Source organism: Alligator sinensis, unplaced genomic scaffold (genome assembly GCF_000455745.1).
Source record: "Alligator sinensis unplaced genomic scaffold, ASM45574v1 scaffold651_1, whole genome shotgun sequence".
Lineage (NCBI taxonomy): Eukaryota > Metazoa > Chordata > Crocodylia > Alligatoridae > Alligator > Alligator sinensis.
Window position 1 is genome coordinate 1615715 of NW_005842014.1, and position 19456 is coordinate 1635170.

Sequence of the window (19456 nt, forward strand, 5' to 3'; positions counted from 1 at the left end):
GGGCATGTGCCCCCCCCCCCTCCTGTGTCCCCCTACCAGTCACCTGTGTGCCCAGGATTGCAAGAGGGAACTGAAAGGAGCAGCAGAACTGTAGGCAGAGCACTGCTCTCTGAATGAACAAACTTTATCGTTTTAAAAGCTTAACTCCTTGGTCTTTGTGAACAACACATAAGACAGGGACACAAATAACCTGGCTGTGGTTCCTGGCTCAGCTGCAGATTCTGTGTGCAAGTCACTTAAACTGCCATTTGTCACTGTTCCCTATTTGTAGAGAAGAGATAATAGCACTTCCCTACCTTTGCGGGAGTTGTGAGGATCTATCCATCAGTGACTGCGAGCACTATACTACACTGGTGCAAATAAAAACCTGGGTAAACAGACTGAGTGTCTCTGTGATACTAGCTGCTAAATTGATCTCCTTCATTTGGGGCAGTGAGAAGAAGTAGGAGAGGTGAGTCATTCTTCTGATCCCCGAGCTTTGTTATCTTGAAAACTTTAATTGGAAGTTCCTGGAATACATCCAGCCAATTGGTTTCTTTTGCCAATGAGTTTTAAGTCTCCTTCAAAAACTGGGAAGAGGGAGCTGATTAGCCCTGCCTTCTGATGTCAGAGCACAGCTAATTGCAAAAAAGACAAGAATGCAACAGGATCCAGGAGATTTGAGAATGAGCCACTGACCCCCCTTCCCACAAACATTTCTGAAGTATTAGCTGCACAGTCCAGTAAGCTTACATGGGAGCTGGACAACCCGAAGGCCTCAGGCAACGGTGCGAGAATGTGCCTGTGATGGTCTAATACTCATCAACCCAGTTCTAAGCCTTTCTTTGTTTTGAACTATACAAGAAAATAATTCACTTCTGTGTCATAACACACTCCTCCAGGACACCAGCTCCCATCACAGCCAAATTGTCCCATGGCAAATCCCTCAGCAGTTAGGGCGGTTGTTTAATTACGTAATTTAGGAAACATTAGGACTGTAGGGCAAATTGTCAGTGCTTCAGGACAAAATGCGGAACTGGCTTACTCCATTTAGAAATGGCCCTAAAGGGCAGTTCATAAATTTCCCAGGCTGCCTGCCCATAGCTACACAATTACTCATAATGAACACTTCTACTTTAATGTGACCTCAGGCTTCCCAGCGTCACAGAAACAGCAGAGAGAGAGACTGGTTCCTCCAAAGACCCTGACCTCATGTCTATAAAAGCCAGTGAAAAGACTTCCTATGACTTTGGTGGGCTTTAGATTAAACCATAGGACCATGCGCCACTACAATCTCCCCTTTCAGCAGCTTTGATGTAGTTATGATTTTCCTTAGTAAAGGCCATTGTTGGGCACACACATACTAGCTACCTTATTAGCAGCTCCTGTTCGGCCTCCCTCCATGTTGAATTTCAGTAACATTGATAGACCCATTGACTTCAGGGAGATGACTTATGCTGCATCAAGTCCAGCCTGTTTAGAAACGAAATGTGCTCTGTGTGTAGCATCTAGGTCATACAAAGGAAGGAAATGAGAACCCATTTTATATTTACAGCTTTAATACTGTCATATCCCGCTAACATACACATGCCTTACTCCATTAAAGCTGGTGATACGTTATTCCACCTGCTGATAGAGCACTTTGGGTATATCTACTCTACAAAATCAGTGTTAACTAGCTGCCCCCACATACCATGTACATTAGGTGGGAAGGTAGCCCAAGCAGAGACATAAGGCATGCTTGGGGGTGCTTCTACATGGCATATTCGGTTTGCAGTGTCAGCATAGGTTTCCTCCCATTCCCATTACCTGACATTTCCTTCCATTCCCATTCACCAACCATTCCTATTCACCGACCACGGCCATAACTATCTGCAACCCAGCTAGCAGGAGCTAGAGCACAGTGAAGTATTTTAAATTAAAATTAATACACACCGGTCCAATAAGTAAAACACTGTCTTACTGTATCTAATTCATGCAGCCTATATAGCTCATTAGATTAATGATATCTTTAAGTAATTTTCAGGCTATCAATAAAATAACTAGATGCTTTAAAAGCATCACTCTTTTTTCAGTCACAAGAGTATTTTTATGAATGGATGGTTGCCACTTTTAGTACCTACAAACTGTTAGCTTCTAACCAGACAGTATTATTGGTTTCTTGCAAAATATACAAATGGAAGGAAAATGGAGTATGGCTTTCATTATTCATGGCATTTGCTTTTTTGTATTTTTCTCATCTCATTATCAGGACAGTGACATTTCCCTGGTAATTTTATTTCCTGTTTCTGGTCACTTCCACTTTCTGGCTCTTATCTTGATTCTCACTAGCACAAATCTGCTGGCTTTGGTTTTCTAATTCACATGTGGCAATATTTAATTTTCCACTAAACAGCTTTAAAAAAAAGGATTTATTTATCCATATGTTCAAAACCAAAACTTTTTCCATCCTTATTAAGTTTTGTGTTGCTTTCCATTTAAAAATATTTAAAATGTTATCCTAAAATCAGTTGTTAGCATTTTGGTTTCCTAATGATAGTAAGAGTATGTTAGTATGATAGTTATGATAGTTATGTACATTAATGTAGCTGCTTATTTTGCATAATGATGGAGTCATGGATTTTGGTTCCAATTACTGCTTGATTAACTATGTTATGCTGATTGCTTTGTGCTTCTTTAATCTTGAAAAATATTTCTTTTATTTTGACAATTTTATTCTTTCTGCCCCTTACATTTCTCTGTCCTTTGATTCTGTTCAACAGCTATGACTTGATTTGTGCCATTTCCACTTTTTTTTTTTTTTGCTGTTCGTTTATTGGACAAACACTGTATTAAACAGAAGTTTGGAAGCTTTTTTTTCCTTTAAAGAATAAAATTAAAAAGGAGTCAGTGTCTTACAAAACCTACAAATGAAAAAAGAGAGCATTGGTGGGATCTGATCAAATGGAAAAGAATGCAATGTTGTATTGTCATGCGAGCCAAACAGACTTTCTGAACCAAATGCAACTGTAGTCAGTCCTAAAGAAATAACACTAAAGTTGAACTTGGTCTTAAAAATATTTTTTTAGGATTCCAAATGTTCTCTGGAGGTTTGTAGCACTTCTTGTTTTATAGGAAATAAAGGAAAAATGCAACCACCAGAAGTCTGACAGTTTCAGAAGAATATGCCTTCAAGAGTGCTGGCATTAAGAAAAAATGAATCCTGTTTTGAGACTTGCAAGGTTACATTGTTGGCTATGTGCTCTCTACAGTCATACACTTTTCCTGAAATACCTGAGAATACAGAAGACTTCAGAGACCTTACAGAAACTGCTGTCTTCTAAGCCACCTAGGTAATGGGTGGTTATGATTTGCAATTTAATGCTGCTTTGCCTATAGTATCTTTTAAGTCCTGACACTGCTATACTGTCTAACCCAGCCACAACTCAACTGAGACCTCAGTTAGGTAGGGCAAAGAATCAGATCAGTTAGGTAGGGCAAAGAAGCAGGTTTTTGTTTTTGAAGAGGTGTATTCATTGGTATGAAGATGACATTTCCAGGAATTTATGTCCATGTATCAGCATTTCTACAGTGGTCACCACCATAGTATGCACAAACCTTAATGAAACCTCACAATACCCCCCCAGAAGTGGAGAGATATCATCCTCCCTTAGTTTTACTACTAAGGGAACTGGGGCCCACTAAATATGACTCAGTTTCATAGTTGGTAGGGTCGGAAGGGACCTGAGCAGATCATCAAGTCCGACCCCTGCCATGGCAGGAAAAAGTACTGGGGTCAAACGACCCCGGCAACGTGTTCGTCTAACCTCCTCTTAAAGACCCCCAGGGTAGGAGCCAACACCACTTCTATTGGAAGTTGGTTCCAGATCCTAGCCGCCCTGACTGTGAAGTAGCGCCTCCTGATGTCTAGTCTGAATCTACCCTCTGCCAGCTTGTGACCATTATTTCTAGTTACTCCTGGTAGTGCTCGGGGGAACAGAGACTCCCCCAATGCCTGCTGGTCCCTCCTGACTAGTTTGTAACAGGCCACTAGATCCCCCCTCACCCTTCTCTTGTGGAGGCTGAACAGGTTCAGGTCCCATAGCCTCTCCTCGTAGGGCCTGCCCTGCTGCCCCCTGATCATGTGGGTGGCCCTCCTCCGGACCCTCTCCATGTTGTCCACATCCCTCCTGAAGTGCGGCACCCAGAACTGGATGCAGTACTCCAACTGTGGCCTGACCAGTGTTGCATAGAGGGGGAGGATCACCTCCTTGGACCTGCTCAAGATGCATCTGTGGATGCATGACAAGGTGCGGTTGGCCTTCCTGACCGCGTCCCCACACTGTCGGCCCATGTTCATTTTGGCATCAATAATGACTCCAAGATCCTTTTCTGCCTCTGCACTGACGAGAAGGGAGTTCCCCAGCCTGTCAGTATGCTGCTGGTTCTTTGTCCCCAGGTGCAGCACCTTGCACTTGTCGGTGTTGAAACCCATCCTGTTCTCATCAGTAGTAGCTTGAAAATGTTTCTTACGGTTTTGAGTAGACTAAGGACTTGTGCCAGTGAAGGCCATTGGTTCCCCTAGCCATCAGTGATGCTTAGCCTGTCTTCACATAGTATTGAACAAGCTGAAGATGGAACTCAACTGTTCTGAAGGGAGGAACTACGTTTTTTTTGTTTTTTGATTGTACTTTAAATAATTATTTGGGGAAAAAAGAGAACGGACCAGGTGGAAATTCTATATATATTCAAAGGTTTGGTCTCCCTGAAGTGGCCTGGGGGATCAAAGTAGGTTCAAGAGCACGATCTCAACAAAATCAAGTATTCTAAAGATCTAGTTCTAAGAAAACTTTAATAAGACTCTTAATCTGAAAATACCATATGCGACTCTGGTACCATATAATACTATAACATATTGTGCTGAACTAGTGACTTATAGCAAAAATTCTTGTCATGATGATTATGGGCAATCAAATGTTCTTAAGTTTGGAAGAGTGGGGGTTAAAAATGATCATATAATTAAAACATGAAAGTTTACAAATGATTAAACAGATTAGAAACTTGGAAAAATTATCAATAAAAAAGTGGTTAAGTACCTGGCAAAAAATGACAAGCATAGTTATACCTAAAAGGAAAAGATAACAATTTCTGAAGAAAGCAAAGATATCTTAGAAGCCTAAACTGGTTGACTTCTAAGGTTTTTAAATCACTAACAAGTGGGCAGGCAGTCCATTGGGAAAACTATTTTTGCTCAGTTTCACGGCACCTACACATATGCTCCGGGGTGAGGTTGGGTGAGCATTTTAATTAAAGCGGTTCTTAGGAGCCACTCTAATTAAAATGCCTGCAGTGTTTCGTGTATTCAGTGTCCTGCATTTCAAAATGGGGGCAGGGATTCTTTAATTAAAGCTCGTTTGATGAGCTTTCGTTAAAGCGCCCCCTCCCCCCCATTTTGTAATGTGGGGATGGACAATACACGAGACACTGCAGCACATTGGAGCGCTCTGATTACAACTGTGCAGCAGACTCAATTAACCTAATCTGAACGTGTCGGAGCACATGTACAAGCGCCGTCAGGGACTAGGTCCTGAAAGGAAGAGGATCTAACATCTGCCTGAACAAGATTTCCGTGCAAAAAGAAAACCATCCAAGGACACAGCAGTCCTTTTATTAGCCAGCCGATTACATGAAGTAGCCTTAATGCTCATAACAATAGCAAATGTTCTGTTTTATCATTTTGTGGTTAGACTAAATACAACCAGAGAAAAACTGAACTTAAATAATTTCTTTCCCCGTTCTTTCCCTGTTTCACCTTACCGCTGGCCCTGCAGATCTCTTGGCTATGGCATTACCCCACCTCACCTATGACCAGTTCTAGCAGAATCCTAGCACAGTATGTGCAAATAAATATGCCATTTCCTTAAATATAAACATGGGCATATCTTTCATGAAACAGTGCCTCTTTTCCTATTGTTTTATGGATTTAACACCCTTGATGGGCTGGGTCTCACTCTCCCAAAGTCCGTGAGAGCTTTGTCGTTATCTTCAGTGATATCAGGGACAGGATCCAGGAGGATGTGGCGTCTGTATGCAAGTGGATTTTGTTTTTAAGAACAATTGTTCTTAAACAAATCTTAACAAAAATGTTAAAAGTTCAGAACCAGGGAGGAATGGAGATTAGTTTCAGAAATGACGACAGGCTTCCACGTTTTGAATCTGGAATATGGCTTCTAAAAATGGCAAAGCTTTTCCCTGCTAATCAATTTGTGCCATCATTATTAAAATGACAAGTACTTGTTCCTTGCATTTTTCCCTTTTTTTCTCCCAAGGTTCTTGTAGTTCGCTGCATCCTGACAGTCGCACTCTTTAGGATTCCTTTTTTCCATTAGATGATATTGATGCTCCCTCCCATAGACCCGGCTCACCTGGTCGCTTCATTTTTTAAATGTACTTCCTTGAAATCTAATCCCCTTGTTTGAATGTTCTCTATGAGCTTTCTCCTTATGTGCCAAACTCAAGTACTTTATAGCCTTTGGTTTCAATCTTCTCAGTAGTCTCATATTTTATGATACATCATGTCCTAAGGCTTCACTGTCTAGGGCAAACGAAAATAAATTATGTTTGGGTCACAGAACTACAGCTCCGATGTTTTGGAAGCTATTCCATCGTCTCCCTTATGTCCTGTATTTCAGAATTTGGTGTAATATGAAATGAAAAATGGGCAGAGGTAGCTTTCTCATTTAAATTACAAGCTACCAGGGTTGTTCTTTTCAGCATTTGCTGTGCATCTTGGCAAGCTTGCCAGGTTGCAGTGTCAGGGTAGGCAGCAGAGCTGAGCAAAAAAGATTTACTTCTAATTTATTTTTATAGTGTCCAGCTCAAACTGTTGTCGCTTCATAAAGTTTAAGGCAACAGCATCTAGCATATGGATAGTAAGCACACACACGCACTGAACAGCCTTGTCAAATCCAGGTCTTACTCCCCACCCCCCACATCCAAGTGATTGCCAGCTCTGCTCACCAGCCAACTCCAGTTTTGCTGTATGACCTAAGCCAATGTTTCCCCTTCCACCCTTAGTCTATCTTGCCTGTGTAGACTGTAAACTTTCGGGGCCCTGAGATCAGCTCTGGCTTCTTCATCCTAGTTCAGCACAAGTCATTACTAGAAGTTGATTATGTGATGCTGCTGTACTCAAAGATTCCTCTGAGCACTGCCCCCCCCTGGCTAAGCCAGGGTTAAAGCTACCTAGCACTGAAACCCCCTGGCTAAGCCAGGGTTAAAGCTACCTTTTGCTACCACAGTAGACTCACAAAAGACCATAAAGAAACTCCCGGACTTCAGCTGAACTGAACTAGAGATTGCAGTGCAACAACGACGTCCTGAACAGCACTCCTCCCTTCTGCAGAAGCAGAGCAGACAAAGTAGGAGGGGAACGCTTTTTTTTGCATTAACCGTGCATAGAAGAAGGCTCAAATACAAAGGGAAACTGTATTGTTAAAGGCAAGACTGACTGGGCTGAATACATTGCAAGAGTTATGGGCACAGCAACACTTTGTGAAGCCAAGACCAAAGTTTTATTATTATTATTACCAAGAATTCTTGGTTTGATTATTACCAAGATCAATGAGTGATCAGGTGAATGACCACAGAAAGAGCTGTCACACTGACTCTCACTGTCTGGGGGTGATTTAAAGTGTGCCAGAATTTCCTAGGCTAGCTTTAGATCAGGAGTCAGCAACCTACGTCCTGCCCAGGTTTTTGAGCTAATTACAATGTTGTAGTGTTAGGGTGATGTTGTAACCATGATGGTCGAGGAAAAATATGAGAGGCAAGGAGTGTTGTGAGTGATATCTTTCATTGGACCACCTGTATTGTCGGGAGGGAAAAAGCCAAACAAAAATACTAAATTACAAGGAGTAGAGAGATGCTAGTTAGTGTCCACTACATTCACTACAACATGAACAGCAAGAGACTTCCTCATTTCATTCCAGATTAACTTCAGCTTTGCTATTGATTGTTTGAATACTCGGATTGTAAGGGGAAGAAGAAGAGGATTTCCTTTGATTTTATGCTGGTACTTCCTATAACACGACATCCTATAACATGACATCCTATAACACTTACCCTAATCAACTAATCCTTTCACTGACACTTACCAAAACATCTGTTTTAACATCTTGCAGCAATGAGTTCCAAAGCACATTTATATATGTCCTCTGTACTGCCTAGAAGAAAAGACATCAGATTTTTGAATATTTAAAAAAACTGATGAGTTGTTACCTGATAGCCAGGCATTATCTTTTTACTTTTGCAATAGGGTGAATGGAGAACCAAGACCATTCCTCTTCAAAGGAACAGAAACAAGAAATGCTTCTCTAAAAAGCAGCTGTCTCCAACCAGTATCTGAGTTCACAGCAACAGGGCATAGACTGTTTCTTTTCAGAAGGAATGTCTTCTAGTCTAAACTGACAACTTGTAAGCAGCATACAGACAAGTGTAAATGGGCACGCTTAAATTGTCGTGTCAAGTTACATGGGCTATAAAAGAGTCAGGGTTTGCTGTTCTGTAATTTGTTAGCTTCCTGGTGTTCAAAACTGCAGTAGAATGCAATATGCAGCTGGGACAGCAAAGCATAATGCATGGACACACGGTTTAATTTATTTTCTTGGGTATTTAGGAGGCAGTTTTGAATTTCTAGGGAAAATTTTATTGTGGAATTGCTTGCCAACAATTTGGTGACAATTGGGGTTTCTAGCGCTCTCAAAATACCCATTTCTAGTCAGCTTGCCCCCTTTAGTTTGAGACACGCATAGAAAAGAAATGAGATTTGAATGGGCTATATGATAAGCGAGTTGCCTTATATAATAAAAGAGACCTGTCTGAGAATTAAGAGCAGGTGAAATGACTCACCTGTTCAGTGAACTGCTTGCTGCTCAGTCAGTATTAACCCAGATTCTTGGCTAAGATAAAGATGGGTCTGAGTGGTCCCCTCCAGCTCCCCGATCTAAAAACTGCTGAGCTGCATGAACATTTGGAACCCAGATCCGGTCTCCAGTTTTGCAAGTTGCTTTAGGTTTATAACAGGCCAAAACAATTTTGCAGGTATGCGCACTGATAAACTGATATCCAGCTACAGGGGACCGGTAGGTGACCATGGCAAAGTCCTTATCTGTAGCTAGATGTGATAAACAATAGAGATGCTTGGATGTAGGGTGCTTTAGAAATATCAACTAATATATATTATTAATAGTTACTGAGTACTGCTTACATGCCCAGCATTGTTTTAAAATGTAGACGACACAGTGCCTCCCCCAACAACCTTCCTGTATTGCTTATTGGAAATTGTAAGGGAGTCAGGGTAGAAGGCTGTTAGATAAGTAATGCTGCTGCCATGCCGTGTGTGAAATGCAGTTGCCAATGAATTCCTGGGAGTCACTTTTCTATGAAACGAGTGTGCTGCATATTGAGACAGTTACTTGAATAAGCACTGTCATTGATTTATCTTGCTAGGTGTGATTAAGCTGGGTTCCTTGGAAAGTCATTGTTGCATTGCAAGGATGTTAGTCTATACTTTATGAACGCCACCTGGAGTGAAATGGATATAGTCTCACAGTCAAAATGACAAGGAGACACGGCAGCTGCACTGGAGAAAAGTCTATAAAACAGTAGTGAACAGCTTTCCTATGGCTACCACTGACCAGACAACCTCATGAAAGTGCCTGCTTTTGAATAGCCTTTTTTTACATTATGGAGCTTTGATCCAGCTGTTAAAAATAACAATGCCCTTCATGTTATACATGGGACTGCTTTACTCACACAATGTGTAGCAATCTGATATATCAGAGCAGCACCGGATGAATAGCTGAGTAAACCAGCCTTGGTAATATAACAATGAGGTACCATGGCTTCCAAGTCTGAATGCTCCCAGACAAGAATATGCAACAGCTTCTAAACACTGCTCTAGACTTCTTCTTGACAATTTTGCCTGTCTGCATTCTCATTTTGGTTCCCACCATGATGCCTGGTATCACCATGATACCTGAGTTATCAGCCTAATTCTGAAAAGGTGGGAATAATGCACGTCTATACCCTCTGCATTATTCCCTGATAGTCCTAGGAGTCAAATGGGCATGTATGCCAGATACATTCCTCTGGCTGTGGATATAGATTTAGGAATCATAGACCTCAAGATGGTTAGGCAATTTAAGCACACATGTGAGTTTAATCATTCAGGTAGTCCTTCTGGAAGTCCACAGAACTCCTTGCAAATTAAGTGCATTGCTGGATTAGTTCAATGGTGAACTTGATCTTTTCTCTTTCAGTTACAAGGAAGTTAATGAAAGATAAAGGAAGTGAAAGCAGCTAACAGTTTCCCTTTAAAGAAACTCAAAATGCCCCAGGGATTAACCAGAACTAGGAACTGAGAAATCAAAAAAAGAAGGCTCTTTCTTTCCTCAGAGCTTTCACCTGTTTTGCAAAATCTGAGCTTGGCATTTCATTTTGCATGCTGAAATGTGTGGCATGTTGCATTTGCAGCATTTCCTAAGTTAGGAATGAGCAATCAGTTTAATTAAGAGAAGTTAATTAATCTAATCTTAGCTGAAGGTGCATAAGCAGGCTGGAGCTAACTCTACTATTACCGGGTGCCAGAGAAACTCCATATTGTTAAGGAGCAACGTACTCGTAGAAAAACACAAGAGGGTGCATTTATATCCTCAAGACAGCTTTTACTGATGAAAGTTTCCAATCAGCTACTGATTGTGGGTAGCTCTGGTAAGCCTGGAATAATGTGCACCATGCAGCGAAGGTGTTTTTCAGTTTTGCACATCTATGCATTTTCAGCTGTTTGCCCAGGATCAGGACCAGAGCGCCCAAGTGGTCCGCTTTCTGTGGACTTGTCAGAATTTTTCCAAAGTTAGAGCACAGCTATGGCTCAGAGAAGCAGTCAGACCTCTTGGATACTCACCAAACCAAGGTGAAATGCAGAGCTGTCCCAGGTTGGCAGACCACAAGCTATGGTCCCCTCCGCACCCCTGAACACCTTTCAAACAAAACAATTTCATCGTCAAATCCCAGAGGTGACTCGAGATCATTTTATCCCTTTTTTTGAAATGGTGGCCTGACCATCTCTGATGCCCTGCCCTTCCACTCAAATGTTGGATGCAACAGCAGAGGAGTTTTTCCAAGCCCCACATTTACTGGAGCTGTAGTGGCCAGACGGACCATGCTCCTAAGGACCATGAAAGTGGCTTGTAGGGATGTGTGCAGCTGTTAGCATCACTGACGGTGCTAGGCAGGATAAGTGGACCTGCTGCCTGCCTCTCAAAACACTGCAACCCTGGCAGAAAGAGAAACTGAAAGGCTCTGAGAACCATCCAAATGCGAGTGAGAAGGGTGTCTCAGCTAATCTCAGCAGGTCTACCATGAAAATGGCAGGTTTCACTTCATTCTGTCATGCATAGAGTGCTGCAGTTTGCATAAAGCTGAATGCAAACCCACCTCAGTTGAACCCCTTGCTTTTAGTCTGCTGAAGTCATTGGGTTTCACACAGCCTTCCTCTTCCCCTCCCTCCCTCTCTACCGCTGCTGATCATCTAGTGTATCGTTTGCTAAATCTATTACAATGAACTCTGTATCTCACACCCCCACTTCAAGACCATCGTGTGCCTTCCTCCCACCAGGGATCACAATATAAATCAGTGGGGCAGGGAAAACTGAGTAGTGTTTTTAAAAGGCCTCCCACGTAGTAGAAGGCCACTAATGGATGATTTATTTCATGTGTACTGGGTCACATTATGGGGATGCTTATCCTTTATTTATAGTTGACAAAGAACAGATAGGAAAAAACGTCTAGCCCTTTTTAGAGTACTAAGATGATAGATTCAAATTTTGTAGGACTTTGCTGTCACTGGGACAGTCTACACAGGCAGGTGCATGCAGAACTGGTAGTGAGAACAGCCTGGAAAGCAAGTTGTTTAATTGGATGTATTTATTTCCCTCCACTATTTTATGCTTCATCAAGGAAAAACACTAGGAACCTGCGGAACAGAAGTTGAAGCCGGGGACTTTTGTTTAGTTTATAACCCAGCTGGGGCAGGGGGAGGGTTGGGAAGGGTGCTTGCATCTCTTTGCAGTCTTTCAATCAAACGGGGTAGGTTTCTGAGAGATGTGATCATGCTCACACAAGAGGTCTGGGCCTGAGGCAGGATTTCACTTGGACCAATTAGATGGAACTGCCATCAGTTCCTCTGTGCCTTTGAACGAGCAGCAGTTGCACTTCCAAATATAATCCCCAAATACTTTACAGCAGCTGCTTCATTTCTTAAATGAAAAGAAAACCTGGAAAACAATACGATCCTCCAAAACTATTTCTTACTGGTTGTTTCTATGCTCAGCAGAGGCAGGCGAAAATATTATTTGTGGGGGTTGGGGCTGCGGGCAGTGGTGCGGGGCCACCTGTTTCAGGGCTGGTATGCAGTGGGGGCACTGGGTGTGGTGCTGTGGTGGTGGGTTAGGGTTAGGGGTAGTGCTGGAGCAATGGAGCCATGTTTGGGGGGTGCTAAGCCCCATTAGCCCTAGCCTTCTGCCACCTATGTCTCTGCTTGAGCTATGATGTCCTTCCCACTCCTTTATAATGCATAATCCTATCATACTTAGCTGCTGCTTGTTTCGACTTCATGCTGCCTCATTCTTGTTCTTGATCCTAGGTTGACTAGTTATGTAGAAAAACAAGCATGAGAGGAGGAAGCAGGAGGAAATGACCACAGACATGTAGCTGGGCTCTGATTACACAGGTGAAGGAAGTTAAGGTGAAGACAAGGAAGTTGAATCTGATGTGCTGAATGACGAGGAGCCAGAGAAGAGGCTCCAGGTGAGACAGGGAGGCAAGGTGACTAGCTGCAGCTAAAGGACTGGAGTATAGACAGAGAGGCTGGAAGCTGGAGAGGAAAACAGAACAGCAATTAAGGCAAAAGATGGTGTGACAGGAATACCCCAAAGGGTGGCCTCAAAGGCCTTGCTTGCAGGGTAGCTTTGAACTTCCCCAGGTCTCTTACGATGCTCTCCCCCTTTACACTCACTTGCCGTGCCTTACTGGAAATAAAGTATCTAGAGGAGGTTGCATGGTCAGAAAAGGGAAGTCCACTGCTAAGCCTCATGCTGTGGCCCTTACGTGGAGCAATGAAGGTTAGGCAGGGATGGAAACGGGCAGTGCAAAGGAGCTGGGTGGGAGAATGGCTGGAAAAGCCATGCAGACAGCCCACTGGCGCTCCAGGCCTGGCAGGGAAGACCATGGGCCAGGAGTGCCCCAGAAAGTGGCCAGCCAGAGCCCATGACCCACACAGAGCCATCTTGGGCCAGTCCAAGCAGTGCCACACCCTGTGAATGCAGGCAAAAGGGAGCCTGTGAACCTGAGGCAATTTGCCAGCAGGTGCAGCAAGGCCAGGCAAGGGCAATCAGTACTCGTGCTCCAAGGCACACCAGATTAAGTCTGTTACCCCAGTAACAGGGCTCAGCCCAAACTGAGGCATTGATGCCCTGCCTGGCCAGTTAGCCTGAGTGATTTGAGTTCAGTTACCTGTTTACATAGATTCCTAGATGTTAGGGTCAAAAGGGACCTAGGCAGATCATCGAGTCTGACCCCCTGCCCTGGGCAGATGACCCTAGCCAGGTGCATGTCTAGCCTCCTCTTAAAGACCTGCAAGGTAAGGGAGACCACCACCTCCCTTGGAAGCCCATTCCAGATTCTGGCACCCCTCACCATAAAGAAGTTCTTCCTGATGTCTAACCTAAATCTGCGTTTAGTAAATTTGTGGCCATTGTTCCTAGTTACTCCAAGGGGTGCTCTGGTAAACAGAGCATCTCCTATTCCTTGCTGCCCCTCCCCCGCCCAATGAATTTGTAGGTGGCCACAAGATCCCCTCTCTTGTTTACTTTTTAATCCTTTAAAGCATAGGCACAGGTGCCATCATACACAAGTTTGATCCTCACACAGCATCTCATCCAGGGAAAGAAGCAGTTAGAAACTCAACTCACCATCAAGATCCAACAGGAACACCAGAGTGGAAAGGGGTGGAGTGTAGGGGAGGAGAAGCCCCACAGAAGCCTAACATTGACTCAACCGCACCAAGTCCACCGAGTGACCACATGTACCACCTCTCCATGATTAAACACTCATCTTACAGGAAGAGCAAGTCAAGGTGGGCAACAGGAGGAAGGTACATTACGACCAAGTGAACAGGGCATGTGCAGCATCCAGCAACAATTTTTCCAGGTATGAACCTGTCACACAAGTCTATATACAGGCCACCCTCCCTTTTCTAGTCATCTCATTTAGCTTTCTGTTAACAGGGCCCAGGTGCTGCTAACTCCACAAACAGCAGCCCAGTGTTATGCAGCCCACAAGCTGGGTCCTAAATCCCTTATACTGCTCTGCTTTCTCTTGCAGTAGCAGGGTAGGGATCCCCTGATACAGATGGTCAGAATGCTAGTCATGAGGATAGAGACAAGAGGGTAGAATTTGGCAATGTTGTGTTAATAGCCAAAGCAAAGAGGTAAGGCCCCACTTCTTCCCACTCCACCTCTGCCTCCTTCTTCTATCCATCTTGCCAGCAGCAACTTTTTTAGTCTTCATTCTTCATCTCTCCTTCACCAGGCTGCAGTAGAGCTGAAGGGGTAGGCACAGCAGTGGGGGGTGGAGGTTCTCTCCACAGTGGGGGTTGGAGGTTATGCAGAAAGGGCTAATTGCTTTGCTGTGCTTTGTGCAGATGTACAAACAGACCATTATTTACCATCATTAGGCAGTCATCATACAACAGGCAGGCCAGTTCCATTTTCTATGTAGTAAATATGTCACATACATTAGTATTTGTCAGTAAGTACATAATAGAATACACAGGCTGGTTTTAAAAGCCAGCCATTTGTTAATAGAAGACATGGAGTTTCAGCTTTATCTCGACTTTCCAAACGTTATTGAGGCAGTTAAATTACTTCTTTATTTAAGAGGCACCGCAAACTGCACTTTATGTCATTTTTATGAAATCCTATATGAATAACAACAATGTCTGTGTTATGACATTACATTCTGCTTTAATAATGAGAGAATTACTGGATGTAATGCCAAAAAAGATGGCCATTTCTTCTAAGCACATTAGGACTATCTGGCTCTACTCCTGCTCAGCGTTTTGGCTCTCAACCAATTTAAATTGAGTTTCAATGTTTGCTCAGTCTGCCTCTCACTGCTGTACAGAGGCTCACATCAGCAGATGCTTCAAGAAAGACAGAAGGAAAAAACTCAAATGTTCAGCTGTTGCTGTCAATTATAGTTATGCCATACCATGCTGTGGAACTAAAAAAATCTGTATGGGGTACATTAGGGCATAATCTGTGTTACTGTGGAGGGCTGCATTCTGCATCCATCAGTGCCTGGCAGTTTATTGACCCCGTTTGTGCCAAGAGTTTGCAGCAAGACAGCAGTTAGCAACATATTCTATTACTCTTGGCCTGCAGCAAATTCAGGGAGCTAGCATGTGCAATTCACATGATCTCCCATTTCGGGTACCATAGAGAGCTGCTGCACTGACTGAGGAGAAGTTCCAGCCCAGAAAATGCCTTGGAAGGCACAATTCAAATAGAATATTCCTGCAGTCCCATCTGGAGCAAGTCCCTTAGGCACCCAGCTAGCTCCCTTGGCCACGGAGCAGGTGGGTCCATGCTATCATTTTTGTGTGTCAGTCTCCATGTTTCTGTCCTAATTATTGTCCAGCTTGGTATAACTGCACAGCTTGATTAACATGCAGCAGAGTACCAGCAAAGAAATTTACTAGTTGGACATCAGGGCTAGGGACAGACATTGCACCGGTTTAAGTGATCAGAAACTGGTTAAAACCTGTAACAGAACAGACGATCAGTGCATATAAACCAGTTTCAAACTGGCCAAAACCAGTGTGAGATAAACCTGGTTGAATGTAATATCAGACTTAACTGATTGAGCTCAAACCAGTTTATGCATCCCAGCATGCTCTCTGGGCTGTGCGGGGCTCTTTGCTGCAGCCCAGAAGGGCTGCCCCACCCCTCCTGCTTCCCAGGCAGGGGTGGGGTGGGGGTCTGGCCAGATGCTGGCCTGGAAGGGAGCAGGGAAGAAGTTTATTGCCCTGCTCCCTCCCCTGTCCCACTAGCATGGACTTGCACTTCTCTGTGCTGGCTTATCCAGTGGCGGGAGCATGGCCAGCCCTGGCAGTAGCCTTGGCTGAACTGGCCAGAGAGGGGTTTAATTCCTCCCTCCCTGTCCCACTGCCAGGGATGCTGGAAGGAAGGGATGCCAGAGGGATGGGGCAGGAAGAGGCTTATCCCTCCGCTTGCCCCAGGCGCAGAGCGAGTCGTGGCAGAGTCAGCAGCCAGGGTGGACAGACCCCACTGCAGTCCCCTGGGGGCAGAGCGGGGAATAACCCCCCTCCCTGCCCCGCACCTAAGGGGCCTTGCTGGCTGGCATCTGGCCCTGCCCCAGCTTGGCCGCTGGAGCAGAGAGGGGGGAGCAGCTATGATGGGAGCAGCAGCCCCTGTCATGATTTCCCAGACTGTAAGCCCCTTCCTGGCAGGGGGCCATGCTGCAGGGCAGGGAAAGCTGCTGCGGACTGCACACAGTGGCAGTGCTTGGGGGGGTGGGACTTGGGGGGGCTCTGGCCCCTCTGAGCCCCGGTGCTGCTGCACACAGTCTGCTGCAGTTCTGTCCATCCTGCAGCAGGGCCCCCTTACCAGGAAGAGGCTCTCACTCCCCAGATACTGTGACAGGGGCTGTTGCTCCCATCAAGAGTCCTGCCCCTTGCCACTGCAGCAGTGGGGTAGGGCTTTGGCCAGAGCCCTTTCAGTAGGTCCCCTTAGGCAGGAGGTAGGGAGGTGGGTTACTCCCTTCCCTCCCTCTAGCATCTGGCAGAGGGGGCAGGAGGGGGCTTATTTCACCGCTTGCCCCAAGCAGGGAGCAAGCAGTGGTGGCAGCGATTGGGGCGGGCAGACCTGGCTGCAGTCCCCAGGGACACTGGAGGTAGAGATGGGAAAATAACCCCACTCCCTACCCGCTCTGCCTCAGAGGCCATGGCAGCCTGCCACTGCAGCAGTGAGGGGGGAGTGCCTGGCAGACCCAGCTTGGGTCCCTGCCAGTGGGACAGGGAGGGGGAAATTAAACCCCTCCATGGCCAGTTCAACCAAGGCTACTGCTCAGGTTGTCCATGCCCCCCCAGCAGTTTACCTGCAGCTGATGGTACACTCTAGCTCCTGGCCTGAGCAAATGTAGGCATGTCCTTGCATTTCCTCAGTCCAGAGGGAATGTCTGTGAAGTTGCAAATCGGTTCAACCTAGGCTGGTTAGACTAACCTGCAAAGATGGAATCAATTCAGGCTCCAGCTTTGTGAATGTCTGTCCTTAGCCCAGATCAACAAGTGGAAACAGAGAGACATACTAACCAGTTGGCATATTAAACATGTGCATAGAAAAGGAGACTTAAACTGTCTCCATATCAGACAGCATGTAATCAGCTTCCAGGCCTGAGCACTGAGCATAATCTTGGCATGATCAGCCATACAACAAAGCCCTACTGAAGTATGACAGGAGGCAGTCCCATGGACAGTCCCAGTACCAGCCTGCCCACCTGACTCATCTGCCATACCTTTGATAGAATTAATACATTTGTTCTAAGGCTGCCCATGTATAAGCCCCAATGCCTAGGGCATTATACATGGCTCAAACTCCCCCTTTACCGTGTCTCAAGCCTTGCAGGTATTATTCTACCATCATCAGCTCTGTGTGCCCCTCTGGAGCTGGGCGCTTGAGTCCCCTGTATCTCCATGTCCCTCTGGCACTGGGCTCTCTAGCACCCATCTCTCTAGCATCTCCCTTTCTCTCTGGTGCCTCCCTCTCTCTCTGCATCCCTCTAGTGCTGGGCTCTCCAGCTCTTATGTCTCTGTGCCCCTCTTGCACTGGGCTCTAGACAATAGGGTGCCACACCCTGCTGGGGAACTAGTGAGGCCTCCACTTCTCCTATAGTCTCCTCCACAAACTACCGGTACAAACTCTATCCCTAGATAGGGTAGGGAGAAAAAAGGGGTGGGGCGGTCATGTTGCTCTCTATGTTAAGGAGCAATATACATCTTCCTTAGTCAAGATGGGACTGCAGAAGGGGCAAATTAAGGTATTGTGGGCCAGAATGCAAGAGGGTTGCGGGGAAAGGGACTTGGTAGTGGGGGGTCTACTACAGGCCACCACATCAGGAGGATGAGTTGCACTTGGAATTCTCCAGACAGCTCTCAGAGGCCATATGGTCAAGGGACATGGTTGTCATGGGTGACCTAAACTACCTTGACATCTGCTGGGAGGAGCAGTTAGCTGTATCCAACCATTCACATAGGTTCTTAACCTTCATACAAGAGCTTCACCTTGTTATACAAATAGACTTTTTGCCTATTGCTTTTAATCTTATGTATTTTCTTGAGTTTTGCATTGCCTTAAGCAACTCCATTTTGTATTGCTTTGTAGCTTGGCATAAGTGCTTGACCTTTCACTCTCTTGTATGCTGTATGGGTGGGAGTGTGGTTGTGGAAAAGGAAATCATCAGCTGGTGACTGCTGAAGAATGCAGACAGATAAAAGGCCAAAACAAGAAGAATCCACCCCAGAACAGCAAGAGACCAATGGCAATTGACCTTCAAGGATGAACACAGTGATAACACAGCAAAAGCCCAGAGGACTAGGTGAATTGACAAGGCTATAAAAGATGGTGTGAGACATATTGATTTTGGGTCTTGTTCTGCATGTCATCCTGGAGCATCAGTTCGTTTGATGAGATGAACTGTCAGGAGCCCAGCTCCTACTCATGATCAACTTGGCTGGCCAATAAGTTGATCTAAGCACTGATAAGACTCGTAATGTATACCAGTGCAGAACAGAAATTGGGATATGAATGTGGTGTGTGTGCATTAAGCGCTTAATCAATAAACGCAGCATCTTGCCTTATCCTCCCTCATAAGGTCTCACTCATAATTTGAGCAATTGGCAATTTGTGTAACAACCTAATGCAGGAGGTATACGGTCCCAGAAGGCGAAATGCGTTACTGGACTTGGTGCTGGCTACAGGGGATGACTTGGTGGGGATCTACTGACACAAGGTAACCTGAGGGACAGCAACCATCACTTGATTGAATTCACCATCTGGCGTAGGGTGGGAAAGATAACCAGTAGGGCAGGAGTGCTAGACTTCAGAAGGGCTAACTTCAGTGTGCTTAGGAGATTAGTTAGCGAGGCACTGGAGAACAGGAGCATTGGTGAGATGGAAGTCCAGGAAGGGTGGTTGTTCCTAATGGGAAGAATCCTAAAGGTACAGATGGAGACAATCCCATTGCACAGGAATGGGGGCAAACTCCTGCAGTTTGCATCCCACTTTGGTGTAACACACACGTGACCTGAGTTTTGCTTGTCAGCAGCTTGAGGTGCAGTTTCCCAGAAACCCCTAGA

The 19456-nt window shown here is 45.0% G+C and overlaps 1 long non-coding RNA gene across 1 annotated transcript; it reads left to right on the top strand.

Moving 5' to 3' along the window:
• The first annotated feature begins 8919 nt into the window (after positions 1–8919).
• Positions 8920–18687, top strand: LOC106722099. Its single transcript, XR_001357888.1, has 3 exons — positions 8920–9060; positions 13907–14229; positions 18483–18687. It is a non-coding gene; the product is annotated as an uncharacterized LOC106722099 (long non-coding RNA).
• The last annotated feature ends 769 nt before the right edge of the window (positions 18688–19456 follow it).